The 16,372-nt window shown below is 37.7% G+C and overlaps 1 protein-coding gene across 22 annotated transcripts in view; it reads left to right on the forward strand.

Annotated features, from left to right (window-relative positions):
* The window catches only part of IKZF2 (IKAROS family zinc finger 2), a 305,347-nt gene that overhangs the window by 223,664 nt on the left and 65,311 nt on the right, over nt 1-16,372 (forward strand). The gene's annotated exons all lie outside the window — the stretch shown is intronic.

Consider the following 16,372-nt stretch of genomic DNA (forward strand, 5'->3'; position numbering starts at 1 on the left):
AGTAGTCTGATGAGTTTAAGTATGTAGTAAAAAATAGAGGTCTTTTGCAGAAGATTTGCCCAGTGCAATAGGTTGTCTGATTTCTTGGCTGCTGCTTCCATGGCCATTGATTTTGGATCCAAGTGAAATAAAATCCTTGACAGATCTATAAATTGTTAAAAATCAAAGATGTCTCCTTGAGGACTACGGTACACTTGACTCAAGCCATGGTATTTTCAGTAGCTTCCTATGCATGTGAAAGCTGGACAATGGATAAAGAAGACCAAAGAAGAATTAAGGCATTTGAATTATGGTGTTGGAAAGAATATTGAATACAGCATAGACTGCGGGAAGAATGAACAAATCTGTCTTGGAGCGGTACAACCAGAATGCTCCTTAGAAGTGAGGGTGGCAAGATGTCACCTCGTGTACTTTGGAAATGTTATCAGGAGGGACCAGTCCCTGGGGAAGGACACTATGGTTGTAAAGTAAAGGGTCAGTGAAAGAGAGAAAGACCCTGGATGAGATGGATTGATACCATGGCTGTGATAATGGACTCAAACATAGCAAGGATTGTGAGGATGACACAGGACTGGGCAGTGTTTTGTTCTGTTGTACATGGGGTTGTTATGAGTCAGAATCATCTGGATGACACCTAACAACAGCATCAACAGTAGAAAATAGGTAAGGAGTATTGTTGTTTGTTGTTAGGTCCCGTCGAGTCGGTTCTGACCCATAGTGACCCTATGCACAACAGAACGAAACACTGCCGAGTCCTGAGCCAGCCTTACAATCATTGTTATGCTTGAGTTCATTGTTGCAGCCACTGTGTCAATCCACCTCGTTGAGGGCCTTCCTCTTTTCCGCTGACCCTGTACTCTGTCAAGCATGATGTCCTTCTCCAGGACTGATCCCTCCTGACAACATGTCCAAAGTATGTAAGACGCAGTCTCACCATCCTTGCTTCTAAGGACCATTCTGGTTGTACTTCTTCTAAGACAGATTTCTTCATTCTTTTGGCAGTCCATGGTATATTCAATATTCTTCACCAACACTACAATTCAAAGGTGTCAACTCTTCTCTGGTCTTCCTTATTCATTGTCCAGCTTTCACATGCATATGATACAATTGAAAATACCATGGCTTGGGTCAGGTGCACCTTAGTCTTCACGGTGACATCTTTGCCCTTCAACACTTCGAAGAGGTCCTTTGCAGCAGATTTGCCCAATGCAATGCGTCTTTTGATTTCTTGACTGCTGCTTCCATGGCTGTTGATTGTGGATCCAAATAAAATGAAATCCTCGACAACTTCAATCTTTTCTCCGTTTATCATGATGTTGCTCATTGGTCCAGTTGTGAGGATTTTTGTTTTCTTTATGTTGGGTGTAATCCATACTGAAGGCTGTGGTCTTTGATCTTCATTAGTAAGTGCTTCAAGTCCTCTTCACTTTCAACAAGCAAGGTTGTGTCATCTGCATAACCCAGGTTGTTAATGAGTCTTCCTCCAATCTTGATGCCCCGTTCTTCTTCATATAGTCCAGCTTCTGGGATTATTTGTTCAGCATACAGATTGAATAGGTATGGTGAAAGAATACAACCCTGACGCACACCTTTCCTGACTTTAAACCAATCAGTATCCCCTTGTTCTGTCCAAACAACTGCCTCTTGATCTATATAAAGGTTCCTCATGAGCACAATTAAGTGTTCTGGAATTCCCATTCTCCGCAGTGTTATCCATAGTTTGTTATGATCCACACAGTCGAATGCCTTTGCATGGTCAATAACACACAGGTAAACATCCTTCTGGTATTCTCTGTATTCCGCCAGGATCCATCTGACATCAGCAATGATATCCCTGGTTCCACGTCCTCTCCTGAAACCAGCCTGAATTTCTGGCAGTTCCCTGTCTATATAGTGCTGGAGCCGATTTTGAATGAGTTTCAGCAGAATTTTACTTGCATGTGATATTAATGATATTGTTCTATCATTTCGGCATTCAGTTGGATCACCTTTTTTGGGAATAGGCATAAATATGGATCTCTTCCAATTAGTTGGCCAGGAAGCTGTCTTCCATATTTCTTGGCATAGACGAGTGAGCACCTTCAGCTTTGCATCTGTTTGTTGAAACATCTCGATTGATATTCCATCAATTCCTGGAGCCTTGTTTTTCGCCAATGTCTTCAGAGCAGCTTGGACTTCTTCCTTCAGTACCATCAGTTCCAGATCATATGTCACCTCTTGAAATGGTTGAATATCAACTAATTCTTTTTGGTGTAATGACTGTGTATTCCTTCCATCTTCTTTTGATACTTCTTGTGTTGTTTAATATTTTCCCCATGGAATCCTTCACTATTGCAACTCGAGGCTTGAATTTTTTCTTCAATTCTTTCAGCTTGAGAAACGCCGAGTGTGTTCTTCCCTTTTGGTTTTCCATCTCCAGCTCTTTGCACATGTCATTATAATACTTTATTTCGTCTTCTCGAGAGGCCCTTTGAAATCTTCTGTTCAGTTCTTTTACTTCATGAATTCTTCCTTTTGCTTTAGCTGCTCAATGCTCAAGAGCAAGTTTCAGAGTCTCCTCTGACATCTACCTTGGTCTTTTCTTTCTTTCCTGTCTTTTCAGTGACCTCTTGCTTTCTTCACGGATGATGTCCTTGATGTCATTCCACAACTCGTCTGGTCTTCGATCACGAGTGTTCAATGCGTCAAATCTATTCTTGAGATGGTCTCTAAATTCAGTTGGGATATGCTCAAGGTCATATTTTGGCCCTCGTGGACTTGCTCTGATTTTCTTCAGTTTCAGCTTGAACTTGCATATGAGCAATTGATGGTCAGTTCCACAGTCAGCCCTGGCCTTGTTCTGACTGACGATATTGAGCTTTTCCATCATCTCTTTCCACAGATGCTGTCAATTTGATTTCTGTGTGTTCCATCTGGCGAGGTCCATGTGTATAGTCATAGTTTATGTTGGTGAAAGAAGGTATTTGCAGTGAAGAAGTCGTTGGTCTTGCAAAATTCTATCATTCGATCTCTGGCATTGTTTCTATCACCAAGGCCATATTTTCCAACTACTGATCCTTCTTCTTTGTTTCCAACTTTCGCATTCCAGTTGCCAGTAATTATCAATGCATCTTGATTGCATGTTCGATCAATTTCAGACTGTAGCAGCTGATAAAAATCTTCTGTTTCTTCATCTTTGGCCCTAGTGGTTGGTGTGTAAATTTGAATAATAGTTGTATTAACTGGTCTTCCTTGTAGCCATATGAATATTGTCCTATCACTGACAGCGTTGTACTTCAGGATAGATCTTGAAACGTTCTTTTTGACAAAGAATGCAACACCATTCCTCTTCAAGTTGTCATTCCCGGCATAGTGAACTATATGATTGTCCAATTCAAAATGGCCAATACCAGTCCATTTCAGCTCACTAATGCCTAGGATATCGATGTTTATGTGTTTCATTTCATTTTTGACGATTTCCAATTTTCCTAGATTCATACTTCATACATTCCAGGTTCCAATTATTAATGGATGTTTGCAGCTGTTTCTCCTCATTTTGAGTCATGCCACATCAGCACATGAAGGTCTCGAAAGCTTTACTCCATCCATGTCATTAAGGTCAACTCTACTTTGAGGAGGTAGCTCTTCCCCAGTCATCTTTTGAGTGCCTTCCAACCTGGGGGGCTCATCTTCCAGCACTAGATCAGACAATGTTCCGCTGCTATTCATAAGGCTTTCACTGGCTAATGGTTTTCAGAAGTAGACTGTCGGGTCCTTCTTCCTAGTCTGTCTTAGTCTAGAAGCTCAGCTGAAACCTGTCCTTCATGGGTAACTGTGCTGGTATCTGAATACCAGTGGCATAGCTTCCAGCATCACAACAACACACAAGCCCCCACAGTATGACAAACTGACAGACACGTGGGGGAATATAGCGTAGCTATAATTATTTTTTTTATAATTATTACATTATTACAATAATATTATATAGTTGGTATTCTTAATCCATAAAAAATACTCCTAAGATGCCTTAACTCCATAATTTGTTCACTAGGAATGTTCAATTAATTCCTGCTGACATTTAATTGATTAATTTAGCAATCCCTTCTAAACCACAGTGGCAAACTAACTAAAGGTCAGATAACCCATCAGCACACAAGGAAGAAGAGAAAATGGAAACAATTGGCCTTTCTTCACATCAGCGTGTTTTCTTTCTCTGTCTGTCTCTATCTCTCTCTCTCTCTCTCTCTCGGTGCTTATTGGAACTTAATACAATCATCCTTACTTGTTGTCTCCAGTCAAGAACTGCAATGAAGCAATAGTAACAGTAAGGTGTCCCAAGACCCTGTGAAGTGAATCCCCAAGGAAGAAAGGAATCCTCGAAGTGCTGGATATTTTGTAAGGCCTGTACAAAAAGGGCCCATGTTCCAGCATAGGCTCCTGCTTCTAACTTTCCAAGTATAGATTCTTACCCAGAGTGATACAGAGTAACTCAGCTATCCTCTGGGATCAAAAGTAACAACTCTTTAAAGTAAATTAATCCTTTAAACACATGCCACACAGTACCTTGAATCTACTTTAACTATAGTATTAGGCCCACTACTGAATTATGGCTTTTTGATATAATTAAACTGAGCCGTTTTAGAACACTTTATGATATATTTCTCTACTTGGGGCTTTAAAGCATCTAGAATCTGTGGGTTATTATCTATTCACTATTTATCAAGGCAAAAGAAAAAATTGTGATAAATTCACAGAATGAAGGCATAAAATCAGTAATAAGATCTCTGAATCATTTCTGGAAATTAAAATATGTACTGTGAACACATCATGATACCCTTAATCATTGGTGATTTGCGTATAGGTCAGCTTCTCTCCCATTTTACTCTATAATCAAGAATTAGAAAGACAAGAAGACAGGAAGGGACAAGACAACTGGATGAATGGAAATAGGGAACCTGAGGTCGAGAAGGGCAGAATGTCGACACATTGCAGGGTTGGCAGCAAATAGTACAGAGCAATATATGTATTAATTGTTTAATGAGAACTAATTTTCTCTGTAAATTTTCACCTAAATCACACATACACACACAAAAAATTAGTTCAAGTGCAAAAATGGAATGAAGCCTTAGATCAGGATACATTTGCTAAAGATAGCACACCCCTCACCCATCTGATCCTCCCGGTAACAGTTCACTGCATACTGAGTCTTATGACCTAAGAGCTATAAAGGGGATGTTATGAGCTTTTCCCTGCTTTATATCATGGCCGGAATTAGTTGAGAACCCGATGCTGGGCTTTGGTTTGGCTCTAAGCCCTACTAAATTAAGTCATATATTACTACTAGAGGATCTGCCACAGGGTTTTTTTTTTTTTCCTTCAATTCTTAGGTTTCTGGAGAACACATGATTGAACTGAATATCATCCAAGCCAATATTTTCTTTGAATTAAAAGAGCACTCTACATGAGTCAAACCCTACAAAAATTGCCCAAACTTGAACTGAGTTTCTATCGTGAAGTTAACATTTCAAAGTTAGTATTGTAAAGTTAATTTGACACATTTAATGATACATATTGTTGTGCTTCGTGGTGGTTAGACCTAAATAAAAATTAAAAAAAAAAATTTAACATATATGACTGAAATTAGTAAAAGTCTTACAGGGCCAAACAAATTTGAATGGATTCTTTTTTTCTTCTGGCTTCATTAATTTTCCATTGTCTATAAACAGTGCCAATGTCGACAGCTCCTTTGACACCTTGCCTTAGAAATCTCAGTAAAATATTACTGTGCTGTTTTAAAAATGCACTCAAAAACACTCATTACAGGTTTGTACTGTTTAAGCAACCCATGCTGACTGCATAGATGCTCGTTATAAAGTTCAAAAAAAAAAAAAAAAGTTGCCGTTGAGTCGATTCCAACTCATAGCAACCCTATAGGACAGAGTAGAACTGCCCTATAGAGTTTCCAAGGAGCGCCTAGTGAATTTGAACTGCTGACCTGTTGGATAACAGCCGTAGGTCTTAACCACTACATCACCAGGATTTCCATAAAGTTTTAAAGGTGTGCTAAATAACTTCATTCAGCCCCTTCAGACCTATGCTCCACTCTTCGCCACACTGCTCTGTGATGTGAGTGGCTGAAGTGTATGGACTCCATCAGTGAGCCTCCTCACTCTCTGACTTCCAGGCAGGCACAGTAGGGAGTGAGGAGGGGAGGAGAATGCATTGCTCCAGCTCTATCCCCATAAGATTTCAGAGCTTTCAGCTTCTGTGGGGTGGCCTCTTCACAACATTTTTTCTGTGTCCAGGTTGTAGTAACTACCCCTTGCTCATTGCTTCTTCAGGCCTAAGGGTTGTAACAAAGCCCCGCTTTTACCTTGATGCACTGTTACCCTGTCCTTATAGTTTCATTGTACCCAGCTCGTGAATGGATCATTAAACTCTTCTCATGTTTTTCTAATTTGAATGTGCCATCTGTTTCCTGCTAGGACCCTGAGTAGTTTATATGGGTGTGATTTTACTCATTAAAAAAAAAAAGCAAAGTTATCATAACATCCAGTATTTCTTATTTTAACTTCTGCTGTATTTTATCAGTTTTAATGTGTGAAATGTAATAGGAACTGAATATCTCCTTCTTGATAGAATGAATGAATCAATTTATATAATGTATAGTATTTCTTGAGTTACAGCTTCTAACATTAGTATTGTTCCAGTAAAAAAATTAATCATCAACTGCTATTCTGTATATAGAGTAAAAACCCATTGCCATCGTGTCAATTCTGACTCATAGTGACCCTACAGGACAGAATTATAAGTGCCTTATAGGGTTTCCAAGGCTGTAATCTTTATGGAAGCAGACAGCCACATCTTTCTCCCATGAAGCAGGTGGTGGATTTGAACCACCAACCTTTCAGTTAGCAGCCAAGTGCTTAACCACGGTGCCACCAGGGCTCCTTGCATATAGAGTATGGAGCCCAAACCCGTTGCCATTGAGTAGATTCTGACTCCTGGCGATATAGTGGTTAAGAGCTTGCTGCTAACCAAAAGGCTGTTGGTTCAAATCCACCAGCTGTTCCTTGGAAACCCTATGGGGCGGTTCTACTCTGTCCTATAGGGTTGCTATGAGTATATATAGAGTAGTGTAGATAAATAATTATTATTTTGCCATAATTGCTGACAGAGCAATGAACAAAAAACATCCTCCAGTTTGCAATCTTCGATTATGAATTTAGGAACAACTTACATATATTGTACCAAATTGTGTTGTCTAACTTAGGTTTCTTAGTCTTTGACAAAACTGTGTCTTTTCACTCACAGCACAACATAAATATAATCATTTGAATCAAGGCAGCTGTTTTTCCTTGCACAAAATATATGCTTAATAAATTCAACAACTGAATATTGAGTGCCTAACATTAAAAATTTTTTTTTTTAACATTATATAGGAGACCTGATGGCACAATGGTTAAGAGCATGGCTACTAATCAAGAGGTCAGCAGTTTAAATCCAATAGCCACTCCTTGGAAACCCTATGGGGTAGTTCTACTCTGTTCTATAGGGTCGCTATGGGTCAGAATCAACTCAGTGGCAATGGGTTTGGTTTGGTTTTGGTTAACATTGTATAAAAGGAGTCCTGGTTGTGCAATGATTAAGCACTTGGCTGCTAAGTGAGAGGTCAAAGGTTCAGATCCACCAGCTGCTCCATGGGAGAAAGATGTGGAAGTCTGCTTCCATAAAGATCACAGCCTTGGAAACCCTATGAGGCAGTTTTCCTCTGTGTTATAGGGTTGCTATAAGTTGGAATCGACTTGATGGCAAGACGTTTGGTTTGTTTTTTTGGTTAACATATATAAAGATCATATGAGCCATCATGTGGAGAATAGATTGGACAGGAGAGACTAGAGGCAAGATACTAGTTAGGAATCTCTTGCAATAGCCCAAGACAAACTAAATATTTACTCAGTTCTGTTATGACTTTGCTTTGGCCATTTCAGTCCTGCTTAGTTCTTGGGTGGGGCTTGTGGAGCAAAGCTGGCATTTGAGTTGTTCTGACGAATTCTTAGGAGTTATGGTGTTTACTTTCTCTTCAACATTACTTTTTCCTTTACTTTCTTTAGTCAAACAGTTAATTTGAAAGGGAAAAAGATATCTTGCAGGAACTTCAAGTTACTTACAATCTACTTGGAAAACAAAATCTAAACACAGAGAAAGTAACAGCAAAACATTAAAGAAGCGAAAGTGTTTTCAGAGTACAGACTGGGATTAATAGCCAAACGAATGGCAAATGGTGGAGACAACAGGTGTCAGAAGTTTGTGGAACAAAAAGATGCCTTTTGGGCAGGGTACCTGAAGCATCATGAAGAGCTTGGCCTTGATGGATAGAGAGCTAAAAACAGAAAGGAAAGCATTCATGGTAAGAGAAATTATAGGAAGGAAAGCAGAGTTACAAGACTTTTATTTGTCTTATACTTTCCTTGTCTGCCCCCTCCTCTCCCTGCTAAGTAGGGAGCTGCCAGAGTTCTGAGCAAGGTGGGGGAGGTGTTATCTCTGAATGACAGAGGCTATTTCACTTCCTTTTTTCCATTCCTCCAGGCTTAGCCAGACTTGAAATGCTTGTCCAACATGTTGAGTTACTGAATGTTTCAAGTCTGGTCTAAGTTCATGCTACAGACCCACTGAAATTTCAGACAAGAGATAAAATTGAATATATTTTTTACATTTTAATTCTAAACTTTATAGGGATATTATTTTGTTCAGGAATGTTGTGTAAATGTAAGATATCTATATATATATATTTTTTAATTCCTCTAAATGTCATAAGAAAAATTAAAATGCCTCCAGTTGGTAGAGAATTGTGGAAAGAAGTTTATCATTTATTGAGTGCACATTAATTGCCAAGTATTAATTTGAGTAGTTTATATGCCTGTATACGTTCATTTATTCCTTGCAGTGGTCTTATGAGATAGTAATATTATTATACTACTTTGATATATCAGGGAACTGTGGTACAGAGAAGTAAAGTAACGTACTTGATACCCCATAGCTATCAAAGTACAGAGCCAGGATTCAAACCAAAGTACTCTGACTTCTAAGCCTTTGCCACTAAATGCCTTGAGAAGTTATAATAGGTCCTATTTCTTGCCTGCACAATCTGGGAGGTCAAGTTAGATCATCACTAATGTTTCCATCCAGCCCTAACATCCCCTGATTTTAGTGTATTCTTCATCTTTCTCACACATGCACCTTGACATTTGCCCTCATGTTTAAACGTAAGTGATGAAATCATACCCTCAGTTCCTCATTTTCTTCACGGCTCCACTTTGAAGCTTTCTGTCCTTATCCCCAAAGGAATTCTCCCTTCGTAGAAGCTCTGACACCAATTGTTCTGAGTTCGAATGACGTAAAGAGGATCTAAGATCCTAGGTCCTAATGAGCAACCCGACTCAGATTTGCTACCATCCCAACTTTTCCATGTGATAAAAAAAAAAAAAGTGATAGAGACTTAATATCAAGATACGATTAGAAAAATGCCCTATATTTTTACACCCTTAACATGTTAATAACTAAGAAGTGGTTTTAATTTTTTGACATTAAATGGCTAATTGGGGTTGAAAGAATATACCTACTTTCACAAAAGACCAAATGAGGCTATTCTTATGTTAAATTTTTTAAGTGTCCTGTAAACAATTTTATATTTCCTCAATTAATCTAAATGAAAAATAAATTTGCTCTCCTTTGTACCAGCTCATGATCTATGGCTCACTCCCCTTGAAGGGCACAGGCATATTCTAGATTTTTCCCAGCTGCTTCAATATGAGAGGGAAGATGGACACCATGACAGGGAGAGAAGAAAGGTGGGACCTAGTATGTTTCTGTTAGTTGCCATCTAGTCCATTCCAACTTATGACAGAGCTGAACAGCTCTCTAGGATTTTCAAGGCTGTGACCTTTCAGAAGCAGATCTCCAGGTCTATCTTGTGAGGTGCCCCTGGGTGGGTTCTAACTGCCAACCTTTTGGCTAATAGTGGAGCACTTGACCATTGGAACTACTTTTGGACTCTGTTGGAGCCTGATATAGAGACAGATAAAACCCTGTTTGTTCTCTGTGAGCTCCATGTCTCAGAGTTTTGACTCAAAGAATCTCAGGCAAGCTCCAAGCTTCACTGTCACGTGTGCCTCCTGAAAATAGGTGTTAGTCAGTGACCTTGGCGCACCCTCTAACTCTGTCTCCAGTGCAGAGAAGATCATGAGGATGAGGATAAAGGCCTAAGATAACCCACCATTACCACTTCCTCCATCTTAAACTTAATGAAGAAAATTTACTTTAAGAGCCAGTTTCATAAATAAACATGGTGTCATAACTGAAATGTTTTAGGGACAAAGCTTTATGTTCCAAAATTGGAGACAAGGGTTAAAATGCAAATCTCCCTGAAGAAGTAGCACATTTGTAGAAGAGTATAAATGAGAACAGAGGGGTCAGTGAGTTTTCTAGTTGAAGTCCCAAAAGGAAACAAACAAAAAATACAGAATTGGGATTAGGGTATAAAAACAAAATTATGTACTTAATTTTATTTTGTTTTACTAAACTAAATAGATTCTGTACGTTAAGCATTTTCTGTCCTGAATAGCAATGAAGAAGCAACCAAAGTAACCATTGATTGAATCTTTAAGAAGACTATGGAGTATTCTCCACTTCATTGTCCAAATTTCCCACAATAAATATGAAACATCTAAATTTAGAATAAAAACACAATGTCTACTCTCTCTTATTACATGCAATGAATCCTAGGAAAAGAGTCTTCAGGAAAGAAAACTTGAGATGAGGGTGTGCGTGGTGGGCATTTGTGGATGGGAAGGATCTATTTTCAGGACTCAGCCTCTCATTTTCTTCAGACAACAGTGCTGACAGTGCGTAAGAGTGAGAGAGGAGTATGGCCAGATCTGTGGCCTGGGAATGTAGGGACGTGATAAAGAAACATGGGAAGGATGGATCAAGAGGAACACTTGTCTTTCCTGAGTGCGGTAGAATGAAATGCTGACAAATTCCTCAAATCAGAAGCTTCAGAATATCTTGATATTGTCTCTTTTCCATTTGTCTTTTTTCTTCCTATTTTCCTTTTATTCATTTATTTTTTCCTGCAAAAATTCTAAACATTTCTATCACCTTTATACTTTGGGTTCTCTTACGTGTATGGCTACAGTGTTTCAAGGCAGCTCCTCTTTCTTACATTATATTAGCCCTGGAAACCATATCATTTCCCCCTACTCTAGTTTAATTAAATATCAACCTGCACTAAAACCCTTTACCACCCATGGTGCTTATCGGTTTGCCAGGTGAAATGCTGCTGTCAGCTGTTTTTTGGGAAATATCCATGCATTTCTGCTAGTTTAAAATTGATAGACATTAAATTAAGTGAGTTTGTCTGGGAGACTTCTGGGCAGTAGAAAAACATATTTATTATATTTGACGGCACTTTTGACTTAGTAAAAAGGTCAAGAAACAAAGTGTGAACATATTGGTAAAATGCAAAGTAACATTAAATATGCTGTAGAGAGAATGGCTAGGGTAGTGGTTATGTATGTCTTGGATAAATTAAAGAAGGGGGAAGAGAATAAAGAAATATTTAAATTGATTTTTTAAAAGGTAACAGCTGGGGAAAAATGCAGTTCCCAACAATATTTATTAACTAACAGTGACTGGATGGTTTTAATTCCCATACCTATATCTATCACGCTAAATGTTTTGAATTGCAGCCAGACCACTGAAAACCTATTAAAGAGTTAAATCCAAATCCCAATACATTTGGGCATATCATGCACATTTGGTCTATTAACACGTAAGTATCTTCCTGTTCACCTACTAGAACACGCTAAGAGTCCACTGTGGTTTTCCACTAGAAGCTTATCTTCTAAGGATAAAATATAGGTAGATAGATGTCATATTTGCTTTATATGTCTTTTTTTCTGTTTGTTTGTTTTTTTTTTTTTCCACAAATTGGGCTTATGTTATATTGCCTTTTAGGATAAGTGGTTGTATATTTGTTCTTTACTTTTTCTTTGCTCCTGCAGCGTTAAGGCATATAGATGGCACACAGAGTAAAAAGCTCACTAGGGTGTACGTATAGGATTCAAAAGACTGGTTGGAGTTTGGGCTTTGTCACCAGCTTTGTGATCTGAAACCATTTAACCTCTTCTCTTGGAATCCTCTTTTTCTATCATCTGTAGAAAGAAGGGATTGGAATGATTTCTACAGTCACTTACACTTCTAAATTTCTAGTATTTCTATCTTAGCTAAAAGTCTGCATTTTAGAAAAGAGACTCGAACTAAGAATTGAAGAAAGTTTCCACCTCACTGATAACAATTTGGTTGCAGTAAATAGATTACTAAAGAGTCCATTCTGTGTCCTCTGCTGAGATTGGAGAGATGAGGGTCTCAACAACACTTGTTTGAGCAATAAAAAACACATTCTCAGTAATAATGTAAACAACAAAGACGTTCAATTCTGTTAGCTTAAATGTTGCACATGCACCCAGGAAAAACACATCGAGTCTAAGGCAATTCTGTATTCTTCTGTAGAGAAGACATGTCTACCCCAATCTTGAAGTTAGTTATAGTCAATCTACACAGTGTAGTACTGGGATGAATCAGCTTTTCCTAAATCTTGAATGATGAAGAAAATGAATAAGTTGGGTGGAGCTCAGAAATAAACGGAGAAAATACTTAGCATGTACAGGCATGAATAAGACTGGTATCGGTTAATGTGAATTTTGATGGATGATGGGGCATATTTGTAAACAATTTGCAAACCATTTGTAAGCAGGATGAAAGATGTATTATAAGTGATGTAAGTAGGCTGCCTAGACTTTTCATATTTTTGTTAAAAGAAAAAGAAGGCAGAATTGTTTGTTTTCTCATGAGCTCACAGTTCTCTCTTAGGCCTCTAGAGTAGTTCAAATATTCTGTCCACACCAGATTTCTGTATACTAAGGGTGGAGCGTGGGCTTTGTGCTCTGCAGAATCTTCTCTTAGCTTTCTTGTTGACATTGTATCTTGACTTACTATGTGAATTCTGACTAATTGCTCAGTGCTTCCAGGCCACCAATTGCCCCCAGCACATGCAAAGTGCTTACTTGTACAAATGTTCATATAGGAAAATTTGTGTGAAAAACCCACTTAATGATAATTCATAAGCATAATTTATTTTAGAATTGCAAATATTCTTCCTATTAATAAATCCTTAAAAGTGTTGGTTTTCACATGGACTTTTAAACAAATTGGCCTCATGCCCCCCAGCTTTTGTTTCCTCCTCTTCTCCCTAGTGGTTAAATTGATGATAATCACATGTAAAGTTATATTCAGAATTGGAATAGATTTCGGCAAACTCTCTGCAGGGCCCTAGAGGAAAAGATAGTCTCATGCTCACATTTATGACACTATGATGTTTTCACTGATCTGTTTGGTGTTATCATATTTATGGCCCTAATTATGATCTAATGACTATAGAGCTTTGCAAGAAAATTTGCATGACTTACTTAAGTAGGACAAATTATCAGTTTAACCAAGATAAAGCATCTCTTATTCTTTGAGACCCTTTAACTCACCAGAAGAGATACCTGTCATCTAAAAAAAAAAAAAAAAAAAGTCATCTAGCCGAGTTAAATCAGCTTTCAGAGAAGGGTACTGATTGCTACCTTGGAAACAACAACTGTACTGCAAATTTAAACTGTTTACTGGGCAGGATTCGAACATCTTTTGGATCACTTCCATTCATATTTTCTTTTAGGTCCTTCTACACTCATCTTCTACTCTTCATAAGACAGACGAATGTGAAGGAAGCTAGTGATACATCTTACAACCAAAACAGGGGCTCAGTCATGATTTAACATAAAGAATGTATAGCACAAGTGTAGTCTTTTGAACTCACAGATACTAAGCTTTCTTGTTTTAACAAAGTGAAATTTATTACATTTTAATGAAATTAAAATGAAAATTATTACATTTTAATCATTTTTTTTTCCTCTTGGAGCCAGAGGAAAATAGCATGTATGTTTTACTTTCATTTCTCTTTCCATCATACTTTTTCATTTAGAAAAAACAACTTAGGGATTTTGTTTTTGGAGTTCAAAGATTATCACTTTATTAAATAAGTTAAAGGATTTAATCTGTAACATTTACATAATGTAATATTAAGTATGATTTTGAAAATTTTCTGAGAAATGGTGTAAGTATACTATAAAGAGACCACCAGCATCTTCCTAAGAGATTAAGTAGAAAAGGTGAGTAAGCAAATTAGCTAAATTAACTAGTTGTTTTAGAAGACATGAGATCTTTAGTGCCATCGCATTATGCCTCATTAGCTCCATTAGTTGCTTGACATTGTCATTATGCTACCCACTTCTTTCTATGCATAGTTTCACTGTGTCAGCTTTGATTTCCCCATACTTATTTTTTTTCCAGCTTAAAGCTATTATATCACCTTTCAGAAGCATTGATTTTAAGTCAGGTGTCACAAATTTCCCACTCATCATTTCCTTGCAAGCATATACCTGACTGTTGCTGATGCTGCTCCACACCTTTCATTATTTCAGAATTAATCACTGGCTCCTATTGGCCAATTCTAGTGTCCTCAATGTTTAATTATTAAGTGTTTTAATTGAAATAATTTTCCATTAGCATGCTTTGGACCAAGAAAAAGTCATGAAATTATGAAGGAAAGAAAGAGATAGATGATACGAGCATTTTTTTTTTTTAATCAGATATTTGTAGATCATCTACTATTTATCCAGAATTGTAATAGGTGATGATGGAGGGGTGACTGAAATATAAGTACTTACCTTAAAGTACTTACAATCTTGCTATGTGGAGCAATTTTGAAAGGTTTCAAGCCTGAATTATAAAGTTCACCATCTTTTTTTTAAGTTTAGTTTCAACTTGCCAGGATTATTGTAAAAAATGGTAGAAATTCATGAAGTCAATAACCAGTGAAGGAAGTTATATATTTTTTAACAGTGTATATATATTGATAACTTTTAGAACTTCAAATAACTGACAGTTGAAAGCTCAATTGGCATATAAAGTAGTTTATAAAGAAAATGTTCTACGTCTTAGTTTGGAGAGTAGCGGCGGGGGTCTTAAAAGCTTGTGAGTGGCCATCTAAGATACACCGACTGGTCTCACCTGATCTAGAACAAGGAAGAATGAAGCAAACCAAAAACACAAGGGAAAGATTAGTCCAAAGGACTGGTGGACCAAAACTACCAGACTCCACCAGACTGAGTCTAGCACAACTAGATGGTGCCCGGCCATCACCACTGACTACTCTGACAGGGATCACAGTAGAGGGTCCCGGATAGAGCTGGAGAACAATGTAGAACAATATTCAAATTCACACACACAAAGAAGACCAGACTTACTGGTCTGACAGAGACTGGAGAAATTCCAAGAGTATGGCCCCCAGACATCCTTTTAACTCAGTACCAGAGCCACTCCTTAGGTTCACTGTTCAGCCAAAGATTAGACAGGCCTATAAAACAAACGGTAACATGCATAATTTAACCATGTATTCGAGCCTAAATGGGCACACCAGCTCAGGGGCGAGGATGAGAAGGCAGGGAGGGGACGGGAAAGCTGGATAAAGGGAAACGGGGAACCCAAGATCAAGAAGGAGAGAGTGTTGACACATTGCAGGGTTGGCAACCAATGTCACAAAACAATATGTTTATTACTTGTTTAATGAGGAACTAATTTGCTCTGTAAACTTTCACCTAAGCACAACAAAAAAAAAATTTTTAATTAAAAAAAAAAAAGTGCTGCCAATTGAGATTTTAATCCAGCTCTTAACTAGAGGAGCTTATGTGCCCATACCAAAAGCATGACACGTCTCTTAAATATTGATAAGGTGCATCACTACTTCACCAATATTCTTATATTAAAAAATTAATGTGCAGGTCATTTATTTTTCATTTAGGAAAATAAAAAGTAAAATGACCATTAGCAAAAATTCCTAGGAAAGAGCTGTTTTACAATGTGGTACCTGTCTTAACTGATAAAGTCTGTCACTTTTAAGATGAAAGTACAAATCCACGTGACATGGCCACATAGAAGTCATGTCACATATTGGGTAACACTTCTAAGAAGGACATAGATACTACTAGAAATACAGTCATTTTATTTGTCAAACATTATACACTTCCGTGTTGGAAGGGATAAGAACTGTGTTTGGGAGAAAGAGAGTGAGGATAGGAGTGAGAAGGAATTTGTATTATGATTATCACGATTTACATATTTTTAAGGTTCTCTTTGTTTTTTTTTTTTCTTTGGCATACATGGTATAGAGTGTATTTGAATATAAGTACTGTATACCAGAAAGATGTTTACCTGTATTTTATTGACTATG

Source organism: Loxodonta africana, chromosome 6 (genome assembly GCF_030014295.1).
Source record: "Loxodonta africana isolate mLoxAfr1 chromosome 6, mLoxAfr1.hap2, whole genome shotgun sequence".
Classification (NCBI taxonomy): Eukaryota; Metazoa; Chordata; class Mammalia; order Proboscidea; family Elephantidae; genus Loxodonta; species Loxodonta africana.